Source organism: Chiloscyllium plagiosum, unplaced genomic scaffold (assembly GCF_037043375.1).
Source record: "Chiloscyllium plagiosum isolate Xiang-an unplaced genomic scaffold, Cpla_swu_hap1 HiC_scaffold_7, whole genome shotgun sequence".
In the NCBI taxonomy this organism is placed as follows: domain Eukaryota; kingdom Metazoa; phylum Chordata; class Chondrichthyes; order Orectolobiformes; family Hemiscylliidae; genus Chiloscyllium; species Chiloscyllium plagiosum.
In genome coordinates this window covers 60,990,644-61,009,384 of record NW_028270145.1, presented here as the reverse complement: position 1 = coordinate 61,009,384, position 18,741 = coordinate 60,990,644, and the positions used below count along the sequence as shown (strand labels likewise).

Below are 18,741 nucleotides of genomic sequence, written 5' to 3'. Positions count from 1 at the left end.
TCCAACCCTGCACTTCTAAGAATTCTTGAACAAGGCGATTTTCCAACAGCGATTTTCCAATCCTCGGAGGCTTTCTCTGACTCCAGTGATTTTTGAAAGATTACAACCAATGTCTCTGCTATTTCTTCAGCCACCTACCTCAGAACTCTAGGATGTAGCCCATCCGGGCCAGGAGATTTATTAATTTTTAGACCTTTTAGCTTTTCAAGCACTTTTTCTGTTGTAATGGCTACCATACTCAACTCTGCCCCTTGACTCTCCTTAATTGTTGGGATATTACTCATGTCTTCCACTTTGAAGACTGACACAAAGTATTTATTAAATTCTTCAGTTATTTCCTTATCTTCCATCACTAGCCTTCCTGCATCAATTTGGAGCGGTCCAATTTCTACTTTTGCCTCTCGTTTGTTTCTTATGTATTGAAAGAAACGTTTACTAACATTTCTAATATTTCTGGCTAGCTTACCTTCTTATTTGATCCTCTCCTTCCTTATTTCTCTCTTTGTTATCCTCTGTTTATTTTTGTAGTTTTCTCAATCTTCTGATTTCCCAGTGCTCTTAGTCACTTTATAGGCTCTCTCTTTTTCTGTGATACATTTCCTGACTTGCTTTGTCAGCTGTCTAATTTCCTCCTCCCTCGGATAATCTTTCTTTTCTTTGGGATGAACCTCTGTACTGTGTCCTCAATTACACCCAGAAACTCCTGCCATTGTTGCTCTACTGTCTTCCCCACTAGGCTCTGCTTCCAGTTAACTTTCGTCAGTTCCTCTCTCAGAATAACCTTGTAATAACCTTTATTTAATACCATTACATTCGATTTTGCCTTCTCTCTTTCAAGCTACAGACTGATCTCTGCCATATTATGATCACTGCCTCCTAAGTGTTCCCTTACTTTAAGATCTTTTATTAAGTCTGACTCATTACATAGCACTAAGTCCAGAATAGCTTGCTCCTTTGTGGGCTCCATTGCAAGCTGTTCCAAAAAGCCATCCTGTAAGCATTCCATGAATTTCCTTTCTTTGGATCCACCGGCAACATTATTCATCCAGTCAATTTGCACATTGAAGTCTCCCATGATCACTATGACCTTGCGTTTCTGACATGCCCTATTTCCTGGTACATCTTGTGCCCCTGGTCCTAACCACTGCTGGGAAGTCTCTACATAACTCCCATTTTTGTCTTTTATGTCTTTGTGGTTCCTTAACTCCACCCACAAAGACTCTACATCATCTGACCCTATGTCATTCAGTGCCATATATTTAATTTCATTCTTAACTTAATTGGTTAGGCCACTGTTGGAATATTGCGTGCAATTCTGGTCTCCTTCCTATCGGGAAAATGTTGTGAAACTTGAAAGGGTTCAGAAAAGATTTACAAGGATGTTGCCAGGCTTGGAGGATTTGAGCTGTAGGGAGAGGCTGAAGAGGCTGGGGCTGTTTTCCCTGGAACGTCGGAGGCTGACAGGTGATCTTATAGAGGTTTACAAAATTATGATGTTCATGATAGGGTAAATAGGCAAAATTTTTTTTCTCTGGGGTTGGGGAGTCCAGAACTAGAGGGCATAGGTTTAGGGTGAGAGGGGAAAGATATAAAAGAGACCTATGGGGCACCTTTTTCACACAGAGGGTGGTACGTGTATGGAATGAGCTGCCAGAGGAAGTGTGGGTGCTGGAACAATTGCAACATTTAAGAGGCATTTGGAAGGGTATATGAATAGGAAGGGTTTGGAGGGATATGGGCCGGGAGCTGGCAGGTGGGACTTGATTGGGTTGGGATATCTGGTAGGCATGGACGGGTTGGACTGAAGGGTCTGTTTCCATGCTGTATATCTCTATGACTCTATGTTAACAAATAGCGAGCAAACATTGGTACGTTAAATAGCATAAACAGCAAGTGATATAGAGCTCAGTGATTCCATGTCCAATGGATCAGATCTAAGCTCTCCAGCCTTGGCACATCCAGTTGTGAATGATAGTGGAGAACTAAACAACTCACTGGAGGAGGACGCTCCACCTATATCTCCATCCTCAATGATAGAAGAGCCCAGCACATCAGTGCAAAAGATAAGGTTGAAGAATTCACAAGCTTCAGCTAAAAGTGCCAAGTGGGTGATCCATTTTGTCCTCTTCCAGTGGTCCCTGCACCATAGATTCCAGTGTTCAGTCAATTTGATTCACTTTACGTGACATTAAGAAACAGTTGGAGAAACTGTATAGTGCAAAGGCTATGGCCCTGATAACATTCATTATTGAAAACTTGTGCTACAGAACTCACCTCTTCCTTAGCCAAGCTGTTGTTGTACAGTTACAACACTGGCATCTATCCGACAATGTGAAGAATTGCCCTGTACATAAAAAGCAACACTAATCCAACCCAACCAATTACCGTCCCATTAGTCTTCTTTCAATCATCAGTAAAATGATGCAAAGTATAATCAACAGAGGTTTCAAGCAGCACATGCTCAGAAATACTCTGCTCAGTGACATCTAATTTGGATACTGCCAAGGCCACTCAGCTCCTGACCTCATTTTAGCCTTGGTTCAGACATGAACAAAAAAGCTGAATTCCAAAGGTGACGTGAGAGTGACAGTCCTTGACATTAAGACCACATTAATTGAGTGTAACATCAAAGAGCCTGAGAAAACTGGAATAAATGGGTATCGGGGACAAAGTCATACCTGATACATAGGAAAATGGTCAGTCATCTCAGTTTCAGGACATTTCTGCAGGAGTTCCTCAAGGTAGTGTCCAAGACACAACCATCCTCAGCTGCTTCATCAATAACCTTCCCTCCATCAAAAGATCAGAAATAGGGATGCTCACTGATGATTTCACAATATTCAGTGCCATTCATGACATCTCAGATACTAACAAAGTGCATGCTCAAATGCATCCAGCATTTACAGTATCCAGGCTTGGGTTGACAAGTGGCAAACAACATTCACTCCACACAAATATAAGGCAATGACTATCTCCATAAAAGACAATCTAACCATTGCCCTTTCACATTCAATGGTGTGATCATCACTGAATTCCCCCAATATCAACATCTGGGGGTTACCATTGAACACAAACTCAACTGGATTCACCATATAAATACAGGGCTACATCAGCTGTTCAGAGGCTAGGTATACTGTGGTAACTCTGAAAGCCTGTTCATCATCTACAAGGCACAAGTCAGAAGTGTGACGGAATACTCCCCACTCGCCTGGATAAGTGCAGCTTCAACAACACACAAGAAGCTGACACCATCCAGGACAAGGTGGCCTGTTTGATTTGCATTACATAACAAACATCCACCGACTCCGCTACTGATACTAAATGGCAGTAGCGTGTACTGACCACAAATATATGGCAGAAATTTACCAAAGATCCTTAGGCAACACTTTCCAAACCCATGACATCTTCCATCTAGAAGGACAAGGGCACCAGCAGTTTTAAGTTCCCCTCCAAGCTATTCGCCATCCTGACTTGGAAATATATTGCCTTTCTATCACTGTCACTGGCTCAAAATCCTGGAATTCCCTCTCTAAGGGCAGTGTGTGTCAACTTATTGTGCATATACTGCAACAATTCAGGAAAGGAGCTCAACACCACCTTCTCAAGGGCACCAAGGGATGAGCAATAAATGCTGTCCTCCAGCAACATTCATATCCCATGAGCAAATAAAAGCAAATGCTACACTTAAGGCCCCAAGGGAGGCAACAATAAGAATGTAGGCCTGAACCAATATAAGCAGGTAATCGTCTTTTCCTAGTCAGCATCAGCTACAAGTGTACCAAAGCTGACTAGAAAATCATGGCCACCATTTTCTCACTTTGGGGACTTCATATTATAGAAATCCAGCTTCATGGCTAAAATCAATAATACAGATGGAGTTTTAAAACTACTTTCTTTCATTGAATATCCTTTCCTATTTTAAAGGTATCACTTTTCAGCAAAGATGTTGTGAAGGTGAAATAGAACCCAACAGCACTTATATTATCATCCCAAAATGGTCTCATTCTGATGGGATGCATGCTAGGCTTTACTTGGCAAAGGGTCAAGCATGCAGAGTAGGCAGATTGAAGGTGACAAAGGAGAAAGGAAAACATAATTACTATCAGCTATCAGCCCAGCATGTTTTAGGAAAAGTTCGATCTGGATCTTATCAGTGACAAATATTGAACACTTTGTCATTCATCATTGAGGTCATTATTGAAATCTAGCAACTGCTGGAGTCACAACTGCACCTCAGAATGAGACAGTGTTTGATTTGCCAGTGAATACAAAGGTGATCCTAATAAGCACTTTTTATAGGTCTGGTTACTTCCAAGTCAGTGCTGGAGATATATGCAACATCTCACAGTTTACCATCCACTGCTGCATAAAAGAGGTCACACAGGCTTTCTATTTAAAGAGAATTAACTTAATTTCATTTCTTCTTGTCAGAGAGAAGCAGATTGAGCACAGCATGATGGTTTGCAAGGATGACAGGTTTCTTCACAGTGCAAGATGTCACTGACCACATGCATGTTGTTTTGTGGGCAGCACTTGTAAATTTTCCAATGTACTGAAACACTAACGGGCTCCAATTCCTCAAATAGTGCATGACCAAAGGTAGCACAACATTACAAGTCAATACCTGGTACCTTGGCAGACGTCATGATGTCTTCATCATAAGTTGAGCCACTGGATCAGCTCTATTTCAGCCACCTTGCCAAACTAATGGCTGGCCAATAGATGACAAGGGATTTCCACTGATGTCTTGGTTCAAGATTTCAGGCTCACAAACTGATACATGATTTTACTGTGAGCATAAATTAGACCAATGCAGCTCTAAGCAATGTATTAAAGCACACCATTGGCAAGCTGAAAAATAATTCCACTTCCTGGACATCTCCAGAAAAGCTTTGTTGTACCCACCAAGGAGTTAGTCTCAAGCTTAGTGTTGGCATGCATGCATTCTTCAGCAATCAGGCAAGATGAGAAGCAGGAGCAGAAAGATGAGAAGGAGAATGGGGTTTGGGGGATGAAGGGAAAGAAAGAGGGCTGATTCAAGAGCAAAAACTTTTATTGCAACTGTATTTCTCCAGTTAACAACACTCCCACATTCCTTAAGGTTCCCTCTGACAGTGCCTTCAAATCACTTACATCATCAAATTGTGAAAATAGGCATCAATATAAGATACAAATTTGAAATCAAATGTATATGCCATATTACATACCCAAAGTAAGTAATTACACTTCTGCATTTCTTTAGTTCCTGCCTGTCCTACTGTCCTAAAAATTGCTACCATGGTGTCTGTAGCATAGCTTCTGACTTTTAATGGAGGAGACTGCATTGGAGGAGATTGGGACTTCAACTACACCTTCAATGTCCATTCTCAAGAGTAGATCAACAGCATCACTAATTCAGGATTCTCTTAATGTTAACATGCAAGTTTAGTTGATGTTAGGAAGGCAAATGCAATGTTGGCATTTATTTCAAAAAGCTTAGAATGCAAGAGTAGAAACATAATACTGAGGCTGTACAAGGTTTAGTCAGGTTGAATTTGGAATATTTGCAGTTTTGGGCCCTGTATCTAAGGAAGGATATGCTGGCATTGGGGGGGGGATCCAGAATGATCCAGGGATGAAGGGCTTATTATATGGTAAGCAGTTGAGAACTCTGGATCTGTACTAAAAGGATGAGTGGGGATCTAATGGAAACATACAGAATACTGAGAGGTCTGGATAGAATGGAGGTGGAGAAGATATTTCCACTAGTAGGAGAGACTAGGATCTGAGGGCACAGCCTCAGAGTGAAGGGACAACCCTTTAGAACTGAAAGTAATGTTTTCAGTCAGAGCATAGTTAATCTTTGGAACTCATTGTAGCAGAGTGTGGAAACTAAGTCGTTGAGTATATTTAAGAATGAGGTAGGTAGGTTCTTGATCAGTAAAGGGATCAAAGCTTATGGGAACAGGGCAGGAAAAAAGAAGTTGTAAAACATGTCAGCCCTGGTCAAATGGTAGTGAGTCTTGAGAAGATTTGTAGCTCAGGTTGAGGTTCTGGATGAGGTTCAGGTTTCTTGCTGAGCTAGAAGGTTCATTTTCAGATGTTTCATCACCATACCATGTAACATCTTCAGCAAGCCTCCAAATGAAGCATTGGTGGTGTAGCCTGCTTTCTATTTATATGTTTGAGTTTCCTAGGTTTGGTGATGTCATTTCTGTGGTGACATAATTTCCTATGGTGATGTCATTTCCTGTTCTTTTTCTCAGGGGGGTGGTAAATGGGATCCAAGTCAATGTGTGTGTTGATGGAGTTCCGGTTGGAATGCCATGCTTCTAGGAATTCTCATGCATGTCTCTATTTGGCTTGTCCTAGGATGGATGTGTTGTCCCAGTTGAAGTGGTATCCTTCCTCATCCATATGTAAGGATACTAGTGAGAGTGGGTCATGTCTTCTTGTAGCTAGTTGATATTCATGCACCCTGGTGGCTAGTTTTCTGCCTGCTTGTCCAATGTAGTGTTTGTTATAGTTCTTGCAAGGTATTTAGTAAATGGCATTAGTTTTGCTTGTTGTCTGTACAGAGTCTTTCAAATTCATTAGCTGTTTTAGTGTGTTTGTGAGCTACCATGATGCCAAGGAGTCTGAGTAGTCTGGCAGTCATTTCCGCGATGTCTTTGACATAGGGGAGAGTTGCTAGGGTTTCTGGACATGTTTTGTCTGCTTGTTTGGGTTTGTTGCTGAGAAATCGATGGACTGTGTTCATAGGGCACCCATTCTTTTTGAATACACTGTATTGGTGATTTTCCTCTTCTCTGCATCGTTCCTCTGTGCTGCAGTGTGTGGACAGTATCGTTAAGCTAGTGGATTTATGCCTTACCACCTACTTAACCTTCAGCAACAAAACCTACAGACAAACCAATGGAACACCCATGGGATCGCCGATATCAAGGTTCTTAGCAGAGGCAGTAATGCAGAGACTCAAATAAACCGCTCTGCCAACTATCCACCCCGAACTTTGTGTCCGCTACGTGGATGACACCTTTGGCATCACTAAACGAAACAAATTAGAGGAAATCTTCAAGACCATCAATAATACCCTTACTGGCATAAAATTCACTAAAGAGGAGGAAAGCAACAACAAACTGCCATTCCTAGATGTTGCAGTAGAGCGAACAGCCAGTGGGGATCTTCAAACCAGCATCTACAGGAAAACAACACATACGGACTAAGTATTGAACTACAAAAGCAATCAACCCAATATCCACAAACGAAGCTACATTAGAACATTATTTCAATAAGCCACTACACTCCAGAACAGAGGAACTATGAAGAGCAGAGGAAAATCACCTGTACAGTGTATTCAAAAAGAACAGGCACCCAACGAACGCAGTTGCCGATTTCTCAGCAAGAAACTCAAACGAGCAGACAAAACACGTCCAGAAACCTTAGCCACTCTCCCCTACATCAAAGACATCTCAGAAATGAGTGCCAGACTACTCAGACCCCTTGGCATTATTGTAGCCCACAAACCCATGAACACACTAAAACAGCAGCTAATGAACTTGAAAGACCCTATACAGACCACAAGCAAAACTAATGTCATTTACAAAATACCGTGCAAGAACTGTAACAAACACTACATTGGACAAATAGGCATAAACCTAGCCACCAGGATACATGAACATCAACTAGCCACAAAACGACATGACCCTCTCTCACTAGTATCCTTATATACAGATGAGGAAGCACGCTACTTTGACTGGGACAAAACATCCATCCTAGGACAAGCCAAACAGAGACATGCAAGAGAATTCCTAGAAACATGGCATTCCAACCAGAACTCTATCAACAAATACATTGACTTGGATCCCATTTACCACACCCTGAGAAAAAGAACAGGAAATGACATCACCATAGGAAATTATGTCACCACAAGAAATGGCATACCAACCCTAGGAAACTCAAACATCTAAATAGAAAGTGGGTTACACCACCAATGCTTCATTTGGAGGCTCAGTGAAGATGTTACATATTATGGTGTTGAAATGTCTGAAAATGAACCTTCCAGCTCAGCGAACAAACATATATCCAGATGATCAAATGGTGGAACAGACTTGATGGTTGACTGGTCTAATTCTGCTCCTATGTCTTATGGCGTCATGGCTTTAATGATCATGGGACATTAACTTAAGCCAAGAGGCAGGAGGGTTAGAGGATATTTTAGGAAGAATTCTCTGACTCAAAGAGTGGTGAGAATCTGGAACCCATTGCCTGAAAGGGTGGTCAAGACAGAAACCATCACAGAAACCAAGAAGTATTTAGATGAACACTTGAAACACCACAGCATACAAGGCACGAAAGTGGTACGATAGGTGTTTGATGACTGGCATATTGTAAAGCTATGACTGTAAGACATTCTTGAAGCATCTCCTTTTCCCTACTTATAACTGCAGCCATGACAAAGAGCAGATTAGAGAATGTGTTTGGGAGTATTGTGGCAGGCACACAGAGGATGTGACCTGCCCAATGCAGTTGATTGATTGTACACAATGCCTAGCTTTAGGAGCAAGATATAAGCAGTGCAGGCTTAAGTCATGATATTTGGGTCCCCAAATATGTGTTTTGAATAAAGAATGCAGTTAACTATGGCATTGAGCAAATAACACTAAGGTAAGGGACAGAATAGAAAGCAATCATAGCCCATTCACAATCACAGCCCAGTAATGGTCTCCCTGGAGAGGTGCAACCTTCAACTGCTGCCCTGATATTGGTCTGAGATTGAATCTTTTGTTTTATTCATTCACATGATGAGGGTGGCATTGGCTGAGCGAGCATTTATTGCCCATCCCTAATTGCCAATAGAGGGCAGTAAACAGTCAACCACGTTGCAGTCACATGTAGGTCAGACCAGGTAAAGATGGCAATTTCCTTCCCTAAAGGACATTACTGAACCAGATGAGTTTTTCCCTTACAATCAACAATGGATTCATGGCCATCTTTAGACTCTTAATTCCAGATATTTATTGAATTCAAATTCCATCATCTGCTGTGGTGTGATTTGAGCTCAGGTTCCCAAAATATTACCTGGGTCTGTGGATTAAGAGTCCAGCAATCATACCACTAGGTGATTGCCTCGTTAATGAGTGTTGGAAATTGGGGTCCTTATTAAAACTGAATTTTTTTTAGTATTCCACGTTTGTTATTTCTTGTGTAAAAAGAGATCTCATTTAAGTGTGTTTCAGTAGTAACTAGCATTGTAGAAAAGTAAGCAAAAAATTTATTAGGTACCACATTGCATTAATAATACTGTTTGGGAAAATGGATGGCTTTTGGTCTCAGAGAGAAAACTATGTAACCTTCAAATGGATCTCGACAAGGGAACAACAGACATTCTGAAATCATGTGGAGCTGCCCACAGTCATTGGCAAAAAGGGCTCAGTTGTGTGATTGAAGCAGTATAGATTTCCAGCCCACAAAATAATGTATATGTTGTCAGGGGTAGGTGGGAGGTAAGCGAGAACCCAGGAGAACAAACCACTATCTTCTTAGGCAGAGATCAGCAATTCCCTTACATTAGTTTAAGGGGTGAACAAATGCTGTTAGCTCCAAAAGCTCCTCCCAAAGACTTGAAAACCTGAGGTCATTTCAAAGAGGTCTGCTTCTCTACAGAACCATGTTAGAATTGGTAAAGGATTGGTGGGCGGCACGGTGGCACAGTGGTTAGTACTGCTGCCTCACAGCGCCAGAGATCCGGTTTCAATTCCCGCCTCAGGCGACTGACTGTGTGGAGTTTGCACATTCTCCCCGTGTCTGCGTGGGTTTTCTCCGGGTGCTCCGGTTTCCTCCCACAGTCCAAAAATGTGCAGGTTAGGTGAATTGGCCATGCTAAATTGCCTGTAGTGTTAGATGCAGGGGTAAATGTAGGGGAATGGGTCTGGGTGGGTGCCCTTCGGCTGGTCGGTGTGGACTTGTTGGGCCGAAGGGCCTGTTTCCACACTGTAAAGTAATCTAATCTAATCTGTGACAGGTTGTATATTTCCTTACTTTAACCAAATAAATAATGCATTGTACTTAAAATACTGCTTCTTAACAAACTGAATAGAGTATCTAAAAATTACTTATATATGGTCAGCCATATTAGGTAAATGTGATCATAAATCCCTATATTCTAACAATAGACTCTCTCTGTGGATTTGTGTTGTCTATAGAAAAGTACTGGTTGTATGTCCCTGCAGCAAATCTACTGCAACAGACCCTTCCAAATGCATGGAGAAAGTGAGGACTGCAGATGCTGGAGATCAGAGTCGAAAAGTATGACACTGGAAAAGCACAGCAGGGTAGGCAGCATCCGAGGACCAGGAGATTCGATGTTTCAGGCATAAGCCCTTCCAAATCCATACCCACTACTTCCTAGAAAGATAATGACAGCAAATGCAATGGATTAATGCTACCTTGTAAGATCCCATAAACCATATGTTATCCTGACTTAGAGCTTTACTGTCATTCCTTCATTGTCACAGGATCAAAATGCTGGAAATTTTCTGACTGAAAGTGCCCCCACATGGTTTGGATGGCAGCAGTACATGAAAGCAGGTCGACACCACATTTTCAAAGACAATTAGAGATGGGCAATAACTACCACCCTTGAAAGTATTACTCACATCCCAAGAAAGAATAAATGAGAAAAAATGCATCTGTGCCCAATCAACTCCGTCTTCCCTGCCAACATATGGTACTGCTTGCAATTCTGCTGACTGCAATCAGCAATGGCTTTTCGCTGTGCCTCTACTCGATTATAATTAGCAAGGAACTGAAGCACCATTGCTCCCATGCACCCATGGAAAAAACTCGAGAAAAAATCCTCTTGATTTCTTGTTTCGCAGGCTTAATCATACTCTTGTTTCTTTTCAGTGGTTCTTCTTCAAAATCTACAATGATTTGGTTGTGACCTTGACCATTGGTTTCTGTCCTGATGCTTTGAGCCTTAATTTTACCGTTCCTCATCGAGTCAGCCTTGCAGCATTGAGCAGACAAAATTCAACACTTTGTTTTTAAACACAAGCATAAGCATGATTCTTAGTTAAATGTATTCTTGTGAAGATCAAAAATCCTTGAGTGACAAAATTGTGTTCGATTTTGTCAACATTTTCTCTTATTTCCATTTTCTTGCAGAATGCTTTATTTCCTTTCATGTTTCTCATTTCTATGTATGATGGCATGATTTTTCCCATTGTCTTTCTCTCCTCATTGAAAATGTTGAGAGTCTCACAAGGCTGTGAGGATGATGGAAAACTTCAAAAGGCCGTACACAGGTTGGACAAATGGACAGATAAGCAACAGATTACACTTGATGCAGTGAATTTTGAAATGCCTCATTTTGATAGAGAGAACAATGAGGGACAAAGAGAAAAGGAACAGTTCGAAAGGGGGAAGCAGCATCAAAGGGACGTGGGTGTATATATGCATCAGCCATTGAAGGTGGCAGGGTAGCTTTAGAAAATGGTAACTAAAGCATACAATAGCCTAGGTTTATTAATTAGGACACAGACTAGACATACATGAAGACAATGTTATATTTGCATAAAGCATTAATTAGCTTCAACTGAGCTATTGAGCCAGTTTTGGGTACAATATTTTACCTTGCTAGTGAAGACATTACAGCAAGGGCAGAAATGTTTTACAAGATTGATTCCAGGAAGAGGAACTGTATTTATTGGTTGATTAGAGATTTTGAACATTTTTTCTTGGCGAAGAGAAGTTTGAGAGGACTTTTGCTCCATGTATTCAAAATCATGAGGGAACTGGACAGAGCAGATCAGGAGAAATTATTTCTATTTGTTCCCAGAGGGCACAGATTAAAGGCAATTGGCAAATAAAAGCAACATGAGGGAAAACATAACTGTTTCCAGCAAATGTTTAGGCCCAGGAATACACTGTCAAAGATTGTGGTCAATTTAGCAGGTTCATAGATGGCTGTATTTGAGAGAACTGGAGTACTATCTGAAAAGGCAGAATATGTGGGGAAGAGGTGAAAGAGAGGCACTAGATGAATTGTTCCTTCAGAATTCCAGAACACCCATAATAGACTGAAAGGCCTCATTTTTGTTGGAAACGTTCTATGCTTTGATTATTCTACATTTCAAAATGATTAGCAAAGCTACCCATGTGGAGGATTGAGAAAGAAAAGCAATGGCTGGAGACAGTGGGAGGAGAGAAACCAAGACTAAATGCAAATAGTGACAGTTGAAGAGAAAAAGAGAGAGAAAAAAAGAAACAGAGACATGAGGAGGAGGATCATTAACAGAATTTAGTTTTCAGTATGAGGATTGAATGTGATACCCTACAATTAATCTGACAGTGCGAATCATTTGCCACCACCACAGTTTAGAAGAATATTTCTAAAGATTTGTTTCCACCTACAAGCTGACTTACTTAATAAGACACAGCTTCAGTTTTGTTTCAAATATTGTTCAGTCTAAAAATAAGAACACCAAAGATATAACAATACATAGGCCCTTCAAGCAACATGGCTGCAGAATAGATTCAAATCCTTTCAAATCCTCTTCAAAAAACAGTGCCACAATTTTAAGTAACCAGCAATTTAAAGAGTTCTAGCCCATGATCATTTTTCATTGATATATTCCACTGTATCATGACAATTCTATTCAATCACCAACCCTTCAGCATCAATCACAAAGTTATGGAACTAAGTTCAGTATCTTAAATTCCTGTGAAATTTTCTCAAGTCTGAAAAGCAAAATTAGAAGAGATCACAATGAGAACTGTCATCACAACATATCAGTATGTCCAACATTCCAACTGCCCAATACATTTGTTCAATCTCAGTTGATATTGTCTCTTGATAGGCAATTTGAACTTGTATGACTTCCTGTAACATATGTTACTCAATGCCTGGAGTTCATTTCTAGTTGTCTTTAGGGTGAGTGTAATAAAAGAAGAGAGGAGTTTCCCAGAATCCTTTCCCACACTCGAATTGCTAATAGTTATTTTCTCAAGCTGCGTTTGTTTAGATTTTGTGAGTATTTAGAGTGCAGATTGTTGAATGTCATGTTGCTTCATTGGGGCAAATTCACATGATTAGTTAGTCTGTTACTGTCTGACATATTTTTCTTTTGGTTTTGATTAATGGTCTCCATTTAATAGGCTCCCTACATAATCTATGAGGGTAAATCTCAACTGTACTAGCTTGACAGTAGTGAGGCTTGATATTACAGCATATATCCAAACTGGTAGCTACCCACACTTTATGAAAGTAAAATTTAGAAGATTTGGTTTGGAGTAACTAAAATAACATTTAAAGGGACACTCAGCTGAAATTGACAGTAAAGTTTGCATTTTACAGATTCTTTTTTTCCCAGATTTAAGTTTTGCCTTACCTAGCCTCAATAAGCTTTATTATGGGTACTACTACCACCAAATCTCCAAGAAACATAAGTCCAGATGTCCCAAAAGAGGCCATGTATGCTGCCCCAGCTGCACCACTCCATGGGCCTAAGGTTATCACTGTCATGATCTGAAGGAGAACAGACTGCAGAAAGTTGATGGAGCTTTGAAAGACCATATACATTTGCTCAACCAAACTGTATAATATAATCGACATGAACATTTTCAAGACATAGGACATATTTGAATCTAGTGCTTCCATGCATATTATTTGAAGTTGATGACACTCGGTCTCTTTGTAGTATATCAGCTGCAACGTATGTAGAGGTGGCTGCAATCTCCAGGTTAGATGCCCCTGTATTCTGATTGGTGTCTTTTCCACTGCTGTGCTCCTGAAGTAGTTGATCAGGACAAAGGACTAATTTTATGGGCCATTGCCTTACAGCAATATAATGACATACTCCTACTACAAGATTAAAGTGCATGAAATAAAATAAGGTCATGGTTTCATCTTGCCTCTGCTCTATCATGATCTTTTGAACTATTGTTAATTTTGCCCATCCATTTTTCTAAATAAAGCAACCAACCATAGCTAATCTTTCAGAGACATAAAACCATACGAAGTTTCTCCTTGACCTCAATTGTAATTAGACAAATGTCCATTGAATTTAACCAATACCCATGGGTGTTTGAAAAGACTGGCAGATGGATATATTGATGGTCAGACTATTATCACAGTATTTTGCTCAGCTTTTCGGGGAGAAATATGGATCAATGGTGAAAACAGGAAGAATATGATACAAACATTCAGAACAAAAATAAAACAGATCATCTGGAAAAAATAGTATTTGAAATAGTATGTCATGTTTTTGAGGAAATACCTAACTGATCATGACACACATGGGAAGTTAGCATAATTTAAAGTTACAGTTGCAAACAATTTTCCTAGTCTAACTGGTGAATTGTTTTTGAAGCTATTCAAATATTTGGCCACCAAGAAACTCTTATAAGCAAATTTGTTACAGTCTGCCTTTTCTATTCTCAATTCCCTCATAATTTTATTTACAAGAATAAATCCTCTGTACTAAATCTATAAAAAATAAGGACAGTCTTTCTAAAACTGACCTATTACTTCATAACCACTTAGTTGCTCAGTTGCTCATTTTCTGCTCTCATTCAATGATGTTTCCAAGATTAGATTATTTTTCACCTCCCAGATAGTTGCATTTATTTAACATAACAATGTTGAGTTAATTACATATCCTTGCATATGTTATGCACAGTTAAATGGTGCTCACAATGTAAACAAGAAAAAGAGTTTGACAACTAGGCACTGAATTTTCCATTACGTTTGCAGTCCCTGTGAACAGATGTTAACAAATCTGTTTTCCACAATTTCTTGTTAAGCCTGGCCAGATTGCTTCACACCCATTGGCTCTTCCAAATACCCAATTTTGATTGACAAATCTGATGTATTGTTTCTTTTTTTAATGAACTCAAAGCAAGCATGAATCCATTACAGCACCACACACAGCCCTGTTGTCCAAATACTGGCAAATAATTTGCACATTGTGTTCAAGCTAGGACATGATTAATTACCTTCACAAAGACAAACATGAGTAGCCTTAGTAATTATACTGTGTTTTAGTGAGATACAACTAAATTACATGTATTAACTCAAACATCTCAGATAAAGCAGCATTCTCCTTATTAGTAATTTGCAAAATTCACTGAACAGAGCATGTATTGACCTAGGGTACTAAACCCATGTGAGTAGTTATACATATGCTTGATAAACATTTAGTTTACTGGTAGCCATTGTCTGGGATGTACTGCTAAGGAAGAATGACTTGAAGCCAATGAACAGAATTTAATGATGGCTCTGGGATCAGGAAGCATGGTGGATGGTAAGTCAATCAAGCAGAAACAGAATGTCAAGATCACATTACGAGGCCCGGAATAAAATATTAGGTTAGAAATGTGTCCATGGCCATGTAGAGCCTTGCACAGTCCTGTGATGGGTTCTTATTTGTATGCTGTAAATACTGATTATATTAGAACTTTTCAAACTTACATCCTACCTTCAAGATGAAGTCAGCAGCACATGGAAACCTCAAGCCGTTGGCCTAGATTCGATTAAAGGTGGCATGCATCAGTCTATTTTGTTCAAATGAGTCTGTGATAATCAAGTGAGCTTGTTGAACTCCCCAGCACAAGGGAGAGGAACAAGGGAATGATCTGCTTGTATTGCTTGCATGACAAAGCTTTTCACTATGTCTCGGTACATGTGACAATAAATTCAGTTCAATTCAACTCAAGAATGTTAGGGACCTGCATGTGTGGGTCAGGCTTGTGAGTTGGGCATATTCAGGCAGAGCTATGAGCTATTGGAAAAGGGCTCCAAGGAAGGGGGGCAATAGTGCATGGCGAAGTGGAAGAAGGTTCCTCTACATTGTGTAATCGAATTAGGTTTGCACAGAGAGATGGAATATTTGGTCTTCATATCGGTAAGCAGAAATCTTTTATTAACTCTATGTATTATACAGAGTTAAATATGAGAGAAAATTCCTGTAATTGAAGCCTCAAAGCCAGCAGCAGGCAGCACCAGAGTGAAGGCTTGTCAGTTGGCATCCATTCAGAGAGAAAGCAGAAGTAAAGAAGGTCATAAGCACAGTCATGTACTTCTTCCAGGTATGAACAAATTAACTCCAAATGTCCTACAGACAATTCTGTCAGGATGTCCCAAAAATGGTCACCAAAATTTTCCTGATCATGTAGCAAGACTAGTGTGAATTTACTAGCAATCCCATGTCAATGATCTCAAAAGTGACTGTAGTACTCAACCTTTTTTTGCTACTGACTGATTATAGGGCTTCAAGAGCAACAAATGTACTATTAGGCCACTGCTATGCAGTGGTGCACTAAAAAGGTGACCAAAGCTCTCTTCTATTAGGCCAATGAGTCCATCAAGTTCACCGCAGCTGATGACAGCTAACTGAACAGGACAATTGTTTTCATGGCCATCACTTAATCCTCTGGAGTGAGCAAATTGATTGCACACATATTAGTGAGGAACAATGAGCAGCATATATGCCATTAGACATTCCACTTGCAAAATATTAAACAGGTTTGTGGTCACAGGCAAAGAGTCATGCAGGTAATGGGGACACAAACAGGGAGCAGCAACAATCCTTCCTGGATGAAAATGAATGAGATGAGCCTTAGAATAACGGAATGCCTTGTGGCATGTATGGCAGATGCGTACTCTCTACAGAAGACTATTGCCCAAGAACAACTATACCCATTGGAAAAGGTCAAGTGGTCTAACATGTCAATGATCATCATAAAAAAACTCAATAAATATAAACTTCTTATGGTTGGTGAGTGCATTTAGTCATAACTTGGAACCACAAATTTGTAACATTTCATTGAATACGTGATTGTTTTTCAATGTGTCAGTTCAACAATTTTAATTGACTGTATTCAATGAGAACTCCAAAAACACACATTCTGGAAAAGCAATTGTATACATTACGTCTCTATCACAGCCATTGATTATAGAGTCCGTACAGTGTGGAAACAGGCCATTTGGCCCAACAAATCTACACCAACCCTCCGAAGTGTATTCACCCAGACCCATTCCCCTACCCTGTTAGAACATAGAACATAGAACATAGAACAATACAGCACAGAACAGGCCCTTCGGCCCATGATGTTGTGCCGAACATTTGTACTAGCTTAAGCACCCATCCATGTACGTATCCAATTGCCGCTTAAAGGTCACCAATGATTCTGACTCTGCCACTCCCAGAGGCAGCGCATTCCATGCCCCCACCACTCTCTGGGTAAAGAACCTACCCCTGACATCCCCCCTATACCTTCCACCCTTCACCTTAAATTTATGTCCCCTTGTAACACTCTGTTGTACCTGGGGAAAAAGTTTCTGACTGTCTACTCTATCTATTCCTCTGATCATCTTATAAACCTCTATCAAGTCACCCCTCATCCTTCACCGTTCCAATGAGAAAAGGCCTAGCACTCTCAACCTATCCTCGTATGACCTATTCTTCATTCCAGGCAACATCCTGGTAAATCTTCTCTGCACCCTCTCCAAAGCTTCCACATCTTTCCTAAAGTGAGGCGACCAGAACTGCACACAGTACTCCAAATGTGGCCTAACCAAGGTCCTGTACAGCTGCAACATCACTTCACGACTCTTGAATTCAATCCCTCTGCTAATGGACGCTAAATTACTTTTACATTTCCCTGACTAATGCATTTAATCTACACATCCCTGAACACTACAGGCAATTTAGCATGGCCAATTCACCCAACCTACACATCTTTGGACTGTGGGAGGAAATCAGAACACCGGGAGGAAACCCACGCAGACACAGGGAGAATGTGCAAACTCTACACAGACAGTTGCCTGAGGCTGGAATTGAACCAGGGTGCTGGCGCTGTGAGGCAGCAGTGCTAACCACCCAAATGGAGCTTGACGGAGATGCCAGGGATTGAACCTGGGCCCTTACACATTCAAAGTGTGCACTCTACCACTGAGCTACATCCCCAACCCCAAAAGTCTGATACTTTATCGACTGAGCTATCCCGGTTCACTGCTTAATGTGTTGTACTCTTGGTATGACACAAACCAACAATCTCCTAATCCGAAGTCAGAATAGTTTGGATTATCTTTCTCAAAACTTCATTGCTTGAATAACATACTTACCTGTTGTATTACAAAATTCAGATATTGCAATTATTCAAGATATGAGTAATACCGTTATACAGGGCATGAATTCAGAGGGATATAATCAGTTCACTCTCTCAAAAGTACATGCTTGTCTAATCATAGTTGCATGCAATAATACAACAATAGATGAGGAATTGATGCATTTAGTGGCCTGCAAACAGGAATCTGTTAAATTCTGCTAATAATGAATTTTGTCATTTTAGAGCATTAAAGAAAAAGGATTCAATAAACGGTTAACACAGTGAAAGGGTTTGGCAGAGATGTACAAGAAAATGAAAACATGCAATATATATTGGAGAAAATTGAGAAAGAAAAGCAGGATTTTTTAAAAAGGCTGGAGATTCCAGAGGTCTGAGGTGAAAACAGAAAGAACTGGCAAAAAATAAAGAGAATGACATTGGTGGACAAAGCACACATCAGCAATATTATTTTCCATTCAAATCATTTGAAATTATTCTTGAATTTGCCTTAAATTGGATACCCATTTGGTACCAAATGTTTTGAGCTACAGTCAAAGTTCAATTCAAGGCAAAAGAGGCAAAACAGCTTAACACAATAAGTTCAACATCTTTCCATTGAACTCTCAAGAATTACACCATGAATAAATT

General features: G+C 40.2%; 1 non-coding gene across 1 annotated transcript; it reads right to left on the bottom strand.

Annotated features, from left to right (window-relative positions):
- Positions 1-17,879: 17,879 nt before the first annotated feature.
- Positions 17,880-17,951, bottom strand: trnas-uga (transfer RNA serine (anticodon UGA)). The gene has a single exon. It is a non-coding gene; the product is annotated as a tRNA-Ser (tRNA).
- Positions 17,952-18,741: the final 790 nt, after the last annotated feature.